An 8,886-nucleotide genomic window follows, 5' to 3' on the forward strand; every position below is an offset into this window, starting at 1 on the left:
GGAAAATGAGTAAAGGCTAAAAAGGCAAGTGCCTAGAGTGCCAAAACCCTCCACAAAATGCACAAAAGTCCCTAAATGGCTGATCATTCTTACTGATCCCTAAGGGCGGGTCATTCTCCTCAATATGGCAGAACTGAAGAAAAGAAGTCCCTAAGGCGAATCATAATCCTATGCGGTAGGAACAAATGGTCCCATAAAGGGCGGGTTATTCCATTTCTAAAGGAAATATAACTCTCAAGAAGCCCCTAGATGATAACAATGGATACGGTTGGCCACCTATCCACAAGGAATCAAAAGCCCCTAAAAGTGCATCATATCCATATATGATCCCACATAGCGCGGATCTTGTTCATAAGATCCCGCATAAGGAAGCCCCAAAAGGTGCATCATTTCCATATATGATCCCCCATCTAGGGCGGGTCCACTTTCCTCCAAGATAGAAAAATAAAACACGGCGGAACAAGCCCTGATCACCGCCAGGATTAAAACATTTCTTAGACGTGAGATCTTTACATCCTTCAAAACTTGTCTCAAAAAGAGGAGTTTTCTATACCTATGGCAGATTGATCCACCTCAAAGATAGGAAGCAGATCAAATGCTTACGGTAGCTTGATTCCCTCAAAAGGAATACCAAGCATACAAACCTTCACCAAGGTTCAAGCCTTCACAAAGGTTCAAGCCTTCACAAAGGTTCAAACCTTCATAAAAGGTTCACATTCTTAGATACGCCTTCTGGAGGAGCTTCATTCTCCTTAGTCAAGGTTACCATAGCAGGGACCGTGCTGTCAATCACAGCAGTATCAGCTTTGTCACTCGCCTCCTTAGACACATCATCAAAATCTCCTGATTCAAGGTGATAAAAGCACGCCTGGGAGATCAAACGCCCTAAAGGGCATTCTCGGCATTTTAGGGGGGCTTCTGATAACATTGTGATATTATCACAAGGATCAAAAGGGATATTCGCCAAGGACCTACCACAAGAGACCCGCGGGCGAACCTATGAGGCGAATCTCCATGAACCCTCGATTCACCATTAGAAACGGCTGGGCCGCCCCGGCAGTAAAGGCCATTAATGAGCTATCAATTAGCTAACCACCAGCTTAAAGGTAACCAGTAACCGCCAGCTTAAAGGTAACCAGTAACCGCCATTAATGGGACATTAATGGAGACTTTCTAGTTACTGCAAGTTACAACTTCATAACTATATATATAGCCTATACATCAGGCTATCAAGGTACACATTCACTTACCCTTTGTCAATTCAGTTTGCTCTCTTGTTCTACCTTACTGACTTTGGCATCGGAGCTTCCCCCCGTCGAACCCAACGACGCCCCCCACAGAGACGGAATCTAATCGGAAATTCTCCATGAGTTATCAAGACTTATGTTAAAAAAGTCAATGATCGTCTCGGTATGCGTGAAAGTAGGCCTGTAGATAGCCCGATGACTAAGGACATCACCCCAAGTACCAAAATATGTCGTAGGTAGTCTAATGTACGCCATGTTGTGTACAAGACCTGATATCTGTCATGCCGTTGGGATGGTGAGTAGATATCAGTCTAACCCAGGACTAGCACATTGGGCAGCTGTGAAGAGGATACTGAGGTACCTCAAAGGAACAACAGATTATTCTTTATGCTATCAAGGTAAAGACCTAAATCTAAGAGGATACACGGATGCTGATTGGGAAGGAGACTTGGACGAAAGAAAGTCCACGTCAGGCTATGTGTTCTTGCTAGGAAATGGCGCGATTTCCTAGAGTAGCAAGAAACAAACTTGTGTAGCCCTGTCCACCATGGAAGCTGAATACATATCGTATTCATTAGCAGTTCAAGAGGCTGTTTGGCTGAATCGGTTCCTAAACAACTTGAATGTAACCAATTGTCAAACCCAAGTCATAGTTAGCAGTGACAGTCGATCTGCTATAGCTTTCGGTAAGGACCAGAGGTTCCATAGCAAATCAAAGCACATAGAGATTAAGTATCATTTTGTCAGGGACTTAATTGCACGCAAAGAAGTTAATGTGAAGTATATATCTACTCATGACATGGTGGCAGATCCCCTCACCAAACTAGTCAAGAGAGATGTTTATGTTAAACATGTTAGATCCCAAGGATTGTTTAGGATCTAAGTATACTTCTCATTCTTCATTGTTTTATTTGTAAGACATGAATTATTAATAAAGGTTTTATGAATTTTCATCAATACACGAGTGCGAGTATTTAATTGTAAATATTTGCTGTTATGAACTCAAAATGCATGTTTAGACAGAATGTAGCTCACTCACATGAGCAGTTTCCCCCATTTCGTCAATGTGATGATAAATGAAGGATGAGGCTGTCTTTGAGCAATTTCGAGAGCTTGTTCAATAATAGAAGTCGTCTTGCTATAGACATGGAAAGGTGTTTCCATTACGGTGCAAGATAACATGTGTTACAAATACATGAAAAAGATTAACAAGTAATCTAAAAGGGCAAGTTTGCGATAACTTATAGCCTTCTGTCATAGCCAGAAGTGATCATCATAAGTGATGAACTAAAGTTAGATGTTCAGGCGCATCTAGACCTATGCTTCTGTATGGTGTTAATAACATGCTCTTCTTTAGAAAAGAATTGAACACCATAATACACGACCCATACCATGTGTGCTTTAGCGACCACGAGATGGAAAAGTAGATTGATCTCGTCTTTTCCTAATGTGAGACTCATATCATGAAGATGCGCTTCTTGACTATTGTTTATCCTTATAAACCCTAGACTTATTCTAAGAAGTTTAGTCTGATGTAGCTACCTTGGAAAGGGATACCTCGAGGTTGATGAGATAATACCAACCAAAGAGACCCTGACTGGATAAGCGAATCAAATTATAATGGACAGAATAATGTTAAGAGGGAAAGACATCCATTTGAATCATATCTAAGTGTTTCTATTCTTCACCGTCCGGACACTTATGCATATGTGCATATTTGTGAAAAATAGATGTACTGTAGAGATCCGAAGACTATAGTGGATATTATATGGAGTTTAGGATAAAAGCATACACCACCGACGATCCATGTTCAAATCTAAGATCTATATATCTCTTACGAGTACATAGTTCCAAGTTTGTTACATGAAAATCGAGCAGCTATATGTTCTAACGAGTATATAGCACTAGAGCTCTCGATAGTATACCGGTCGCACGAACTATTTGCAAGAGTATGATAGAGACCGAGATTGAGAAAGTTTGGAATAAGTTCCATTGCGTGCGAGTGGGAGATGTTGGAATTAATTGGATATGGATCCAATTAGGCCCGCCCGAAATGGAACGGGCCCAAACCCATAAGAATTAGGGTTAGGTGATCTATTTATTCAGTATAAATAGAAACCCTAATCTATCATAATTAAAAAAAAAGAATTAGAAGAGAGTCAGAAATTAGGTTTTGAGATACAGGATCTCCAGAGAATTTTTTTTCTCTCCTCTTTTTCCCTAAGCCGCTGCCCCTCTCTCTTTTTTTGGGATTCGTCGTCGCTTTAGTTCGTGAACCAATTGTCTTCCTCTCCCAATTCTATTGGCGTGGTTGAAGGCTTGACCGGTGATACTAGATCAGGTGATTGATCCGAAATCCTTCCGCTGCAAATCAAGAACGGGATCTGCGCTACAAGAGGTAACCCGTAAACCCGTTTACTTATTCGGATAAATATATATGTTGTGAATATATGTTTATCCCAACACAAAAAGATATATGATGTATTGTTTATATCTTACTTTAAAAAAGATAATAAGTATATATGTAAATAACTACTTAATTAGATAAGTGTAACTAGGTAGCTAACCAATTACTAATTAGTATAGTTGGATAATATATATATATATATATATATATATATATATATATATATATATTTTATATATTTGATCAGTTTCGATTAACTGCGGTTTTTAAAATACAAAAATCGTAACTGTAACTATTAGCCATTATTTTTAAAATTAAAAATCGTACACTAGTCTATTGGTTCCGGCTAACGTTATCTCGGTTCTGGTTCAGTTTGGTTTTTTAGATTTTTATGTGCACCCCTACGTGAAGAGGTAAAAGGTAAAATCAATTTGACTTCTTATTGCTCTAGGGAAGTGAGACACTTCTTTCTTAAGCCGGGATACTCGCTCTGTTATATGCTTAGTTAGATTAATTTAGATAGAATTAAAAAGTTAATTCGCCATCCAATTCAATTGAATTGCAATGAACATATATAGCTAGTTGTGGTAAGAACCTAATGGGTCATACATAAAGAACAAGGGCGAAAGGCAAAACAATAAATTGGAAATGGGTTACTACACATATTTGCCCGTGTATTTTCACTGAAAAACAGATATGCCCTTTCATCAAATAAACCCATAAACCTATTCATGAACTTTCCATAAACCTGTAATTATACCCTAATCTAATAGATATGTTTTGTGGCATAAACGGTGTGCCACGTATTGTGAAGAGTTATTCGACTTCCAGTGAAGATGAAATACGCCTAACAGTAAGCCTTTTATGTCGAGTGAAAAGTTGATTGATTTCGAGTGGAGAACAAATACGCAGAACAGTAAGCCTTCAACTTCTTCTTTCTATCGAGTTGATTTCTGGGTTTGCCATATGCAAAATCAATATCTGGGTATGAGTTTGTTGTATGTGTTTTATGGGTATGTGTTTGTCTTAATGTTTCTCAATGTTTTCTGATGGAATTTTTCTGTTATCGTAAATTTCTGAATGTTATTTGATGGAATTTTGTTGTTATCGTAATGTTTCTTAATGTTATTGTACTGTTTCTCAATGCTATCGTAATGTTTCCAAATAACCGATGGATTGTAATGTTTCTGGATTATTTTTTTTATTGTAATGTTTCTGAACTTGTCCTAAATGCTTGCTTTTTTTACCATTTTTGGTTGCAGAAGTACAAAATGCTTTTGCTGACCATTTATTTGCATTTTTGGGATAGATGGATTACTGATCCCCACCTAGATTATATAAATGGGCAGTTTTTAATCTAAGAGAAATTTGATCCTGACTTTTAAACTTCATTGAGCTTAGGGATTCGTATCGTGATGATCTAAAGTTTCATAATATAAGTGAATTCTTATGTCTAGAATCTGGTAGTTTGTTGAAGTTTGGTAAGGTGTTTGAATTGAATGGGGATGATTCATTAGGAGGTTGTTGTCTTGCATTACTCCAAAAAATAATGCCATTCACATATATGCTAGCCATAAGGTAGATTAGCCTATTCTTATTACTGATATATTAGCTCTAAGGAAAGTAACTAGTTCAAGAAAGATACCATTTAGGGGAATGATATCATGCCTACAGATCTGCCATTTGAAGGACGAGGATTAATGTAGAATGGAAAAAACCCGTTACAACAAATGCCCTACAAGCGGAAAGGGAAAAGAGGATCGGGATGCATAAGAAGAAGAACCAGTAATATTTTATTTGAAATGTGAATATGGTTGATTGTAACATGGTTGATTGTAAATGGCTAGTATTCCTTATTTTAGTCATAGATACTGACAAAATATGACTTAATTTGTAACTTTGTGAATATTTTGGTAATTATATGTCATTTGTTTTTTGATAGAGTAATTATATGTCATTTTAAATGTCAAGGTGGAGCTAAATTACTATTGAAAAGTCAAATTTAATTATTAATTTTATGCAAATCATTTTGGGGTTTAATTTAACTTTTTTGTTCACACTTGATGTTATGTGTAAGGTAGTTTATAATTTCATATTAAGGATAAAACTTTGAGTAAATTTCAAATAAAACATTTGTGGTTTCACTAATTTTCAGATAAAGAACTGTGATTTATTTTTTTTCAAAGTAAGGACTAAGGTTTTCAACTTTAGCAAAATAAAGACTTTTTTCGATATTGATATTATTAAAATCACCATTGACGATTCAAAAATGACATATTTTAAGAACTACTAATATTCTAAGCAACTTTAATTCTTCAACTTTTTTATTTTGAGATTATTTAGATAATGTTTAGTAAAGAGAGAGAAAGTTCCAAAAACTATGATTTTCGAAAATCGAAAATGTAGTTCCATAGCAAATATGACATTGAACAACTTTAGTTCCTAAAAAATTTCATTTTCAGGTCGTTAAAGATAGGTTTAATAGCATTAATCCAAAAATATAACTGTTTTATTAAAAGTGTGAAACCTCCATCCTCATTTTGACAAAAAGTAAACCACAGTCTTTTATCTGAAAATTAGTGAAACCGAAGGGGTTTTATTTGAAATTTACCCTAAAACCTTTTCATATCACATGTCTTAATAACCTTAAAAATGCAATTGTGTGCATTATGGTGGTATCTTGTTTTTCATCATAGAAGATGAAGCTTTTTTTGCCTACAATTATAATTGTCAAAGTCGGACAAAGCATAAAACCGGTAGAAACAAAAGGTCAATGCTTAAAGATTCAATCGTAGTTGAATCGGGATTTAATCGAAATTCACAAAATCCTATAATATATAATATATATGTTTATTTATATTCAACTTTATAATATAGTAAAATATTATATTTTAAAAAAACAATAAAATATTAATATTATTATAAAATATATATATTTCTTAAACTAAACAATTATTATTATTAATATTACTTGTGTAGATACCCATTTTTTATCAGGACTAATGTTTAAGTTTTTAAAAAATTTCACTTGAAATCTGAACAATTTATAAATTATTCAAAATATACCGTATTATCTCGAAAATAATGTATTAGGGGAAAATTATGTTTCTAAAACTAATTTGTCATGTTTCGGTAAAAATCGGTAAAAATACTGAATTATATTCAAAACATGATTTAATAGAATTAATGTATAATTTTAACCTATTATAAATTTTATTCAAGATATATTTCCTCGTGTTTTGAATAAATTTGAATTTGAATTATAATTTATCAATTAAAGTTCAAGTGTCAACCAATCGAATTAATATCTCAATTTTTATTAATTTGCCATGAATTATATTTAGAAACACTTATAATCTAAATTACGAATTATAATGTAATATCACGTTTTTTTTTTTTATAAAAAGTTAAGAAAATTGACTTTGATTGGGATCTATATTATAATTAAACATTTAGAATATACTTGATTTCTAAATAATAAATTAGGACAAATAAATTAAAAAAAAAGAAATATAAATAGACAAACGACTATTGGACGCTTAAAAAAATGAAATTTTTATTAAATAATAATAGTATTTACAAATGTTACATATTTTTGGATTTGAGGAAAATAAAAAAAATGTTAGCCATGCTCAGTGGAAAAACGGTTACTATCGGAGGCTTGCAATCCCTTACTAAAGGCAACAAAAAATAACCGGGGCGACAAAAGCAACCGAGGGACAAACGAAAAATTACCGATGCAACTGAAATTCACTCGAGGCAACCAAATTTCATTCTAGGCAACAATTTTATCCAAGGCGACAAAGTTCAACCGAGGCTATCAAATTTAACCACAAGCGACTAAAATTCATCCGAGGCAACCAAATTTTATCCGATGTGACAAATTTATCCAAGGCCACGAAGTTCATGAGAGGCTATCAAATTTAATCACGACATCTAAAATTCAATCGAGGCAGTAATGTTTGACCGAGATACCCATTTTCAATCCGGGTTAAATCCAGCTCAGCCCAACAAAAGCCCATTCAAGAACAAAGATTACACTCAAAATATCAAGCAGAGTAAACACTTGGCCAACGAAAATATCTAGCACAGTAACATCTCGGAAAATATATAGCGGCTCATTTACTCTTTCAATCCTTTATTATCCCATCTATTTTAATTTAGTCCCTACTTAACCCAAGGAAATTAAATTGAGGCTGGATCTCTTGATCCAGGAAGACCCAATTTCGGTCCAAATAGATAGTTTTGGGTCCATCTATGTTTTATAAACATATGTATTATTAATTTATTGTTATAATTTTAGAATAGATTTAACATTATAGTTGTTATATGTTTTACTATGATTTAATTGGACTTAGTTTAGTTTAATTGCATAAATTTTAGTAAATTTAATAGTCAAGTTTAGTAAAATAATTATTCAATAAATTAAATAAACATAGTTGATATGCCATAAATATGATTTTGAGTTAAATCGAATTGATTCAAAATGTTATTTTGGATCCCTCGAAAAATTAAATTAAAATAAATCTATTTGAGATGTTATCTCGAATCAACTAACCAAATTAACTCGAATCGATGTGAAAACGTCATTCGAATCTATAACCAAATTAATTCAAATCGATATAAAAACATCGTTCGAACCCATAAACTAAATTTATTCGGATCGATGTGAAAACATCATCCGAACTCATAACCAAGTTGATTCTATACGATGTGAAAACGTCAGTAGAATTCAATAATATATTTTTCACTATCATACTATCATCCCTGAATAATCACTATGATGCTAATGCAATAAATTAATTGTTAATGACTTGAAAAGTTTTCTCCAATTTCCGCATTTATTCAACCATTTATAGGATTATGGCAGAATAAATGAAGGAGTAATGAAAAATATTAATGACTACAACTATGTTCACAAATAGAATTTAAACGTTAGGATAACAGTAAAGATAATTAAACTTCCAATCTTATTTTTTTTATTGAAAGTATCCAAAAAAAAATTTATGTGTGTATATATTTAGAAAAGGTAAAAAAAGGTTTCATAAACAAAAAGTCATTTCGGATATTCGGCGACTTTTAAGAATTTGGTATCTAACTGACTGGAGTCTTCATCCTTGATTAATTGTGCCACTTTAGACACAATCTTCTCAAATTATACTTGACTGGCTTGATGATTAGTCGGAATCTTGTGCTCGACATTCTTTTGATCTACTTTAGGCATGTCGTCAT

The sequence above is a fragment of the Euphorbia lathyris genome, chromosome 4 (assembly GCF_963576675.1).
Source record: "Euphorbia lathyris chromosome 4, ddEupLath1.1, whole genome shotgun sequence".
NCBI classification, from domain to species: domain Eukaryota; kingdom Viridiplantae; phylum Streptophyta; class Magnoliopsida; order Malpighiales; family Euphorbiaceae; genus Euphorbia; species Euphorbia lathyris.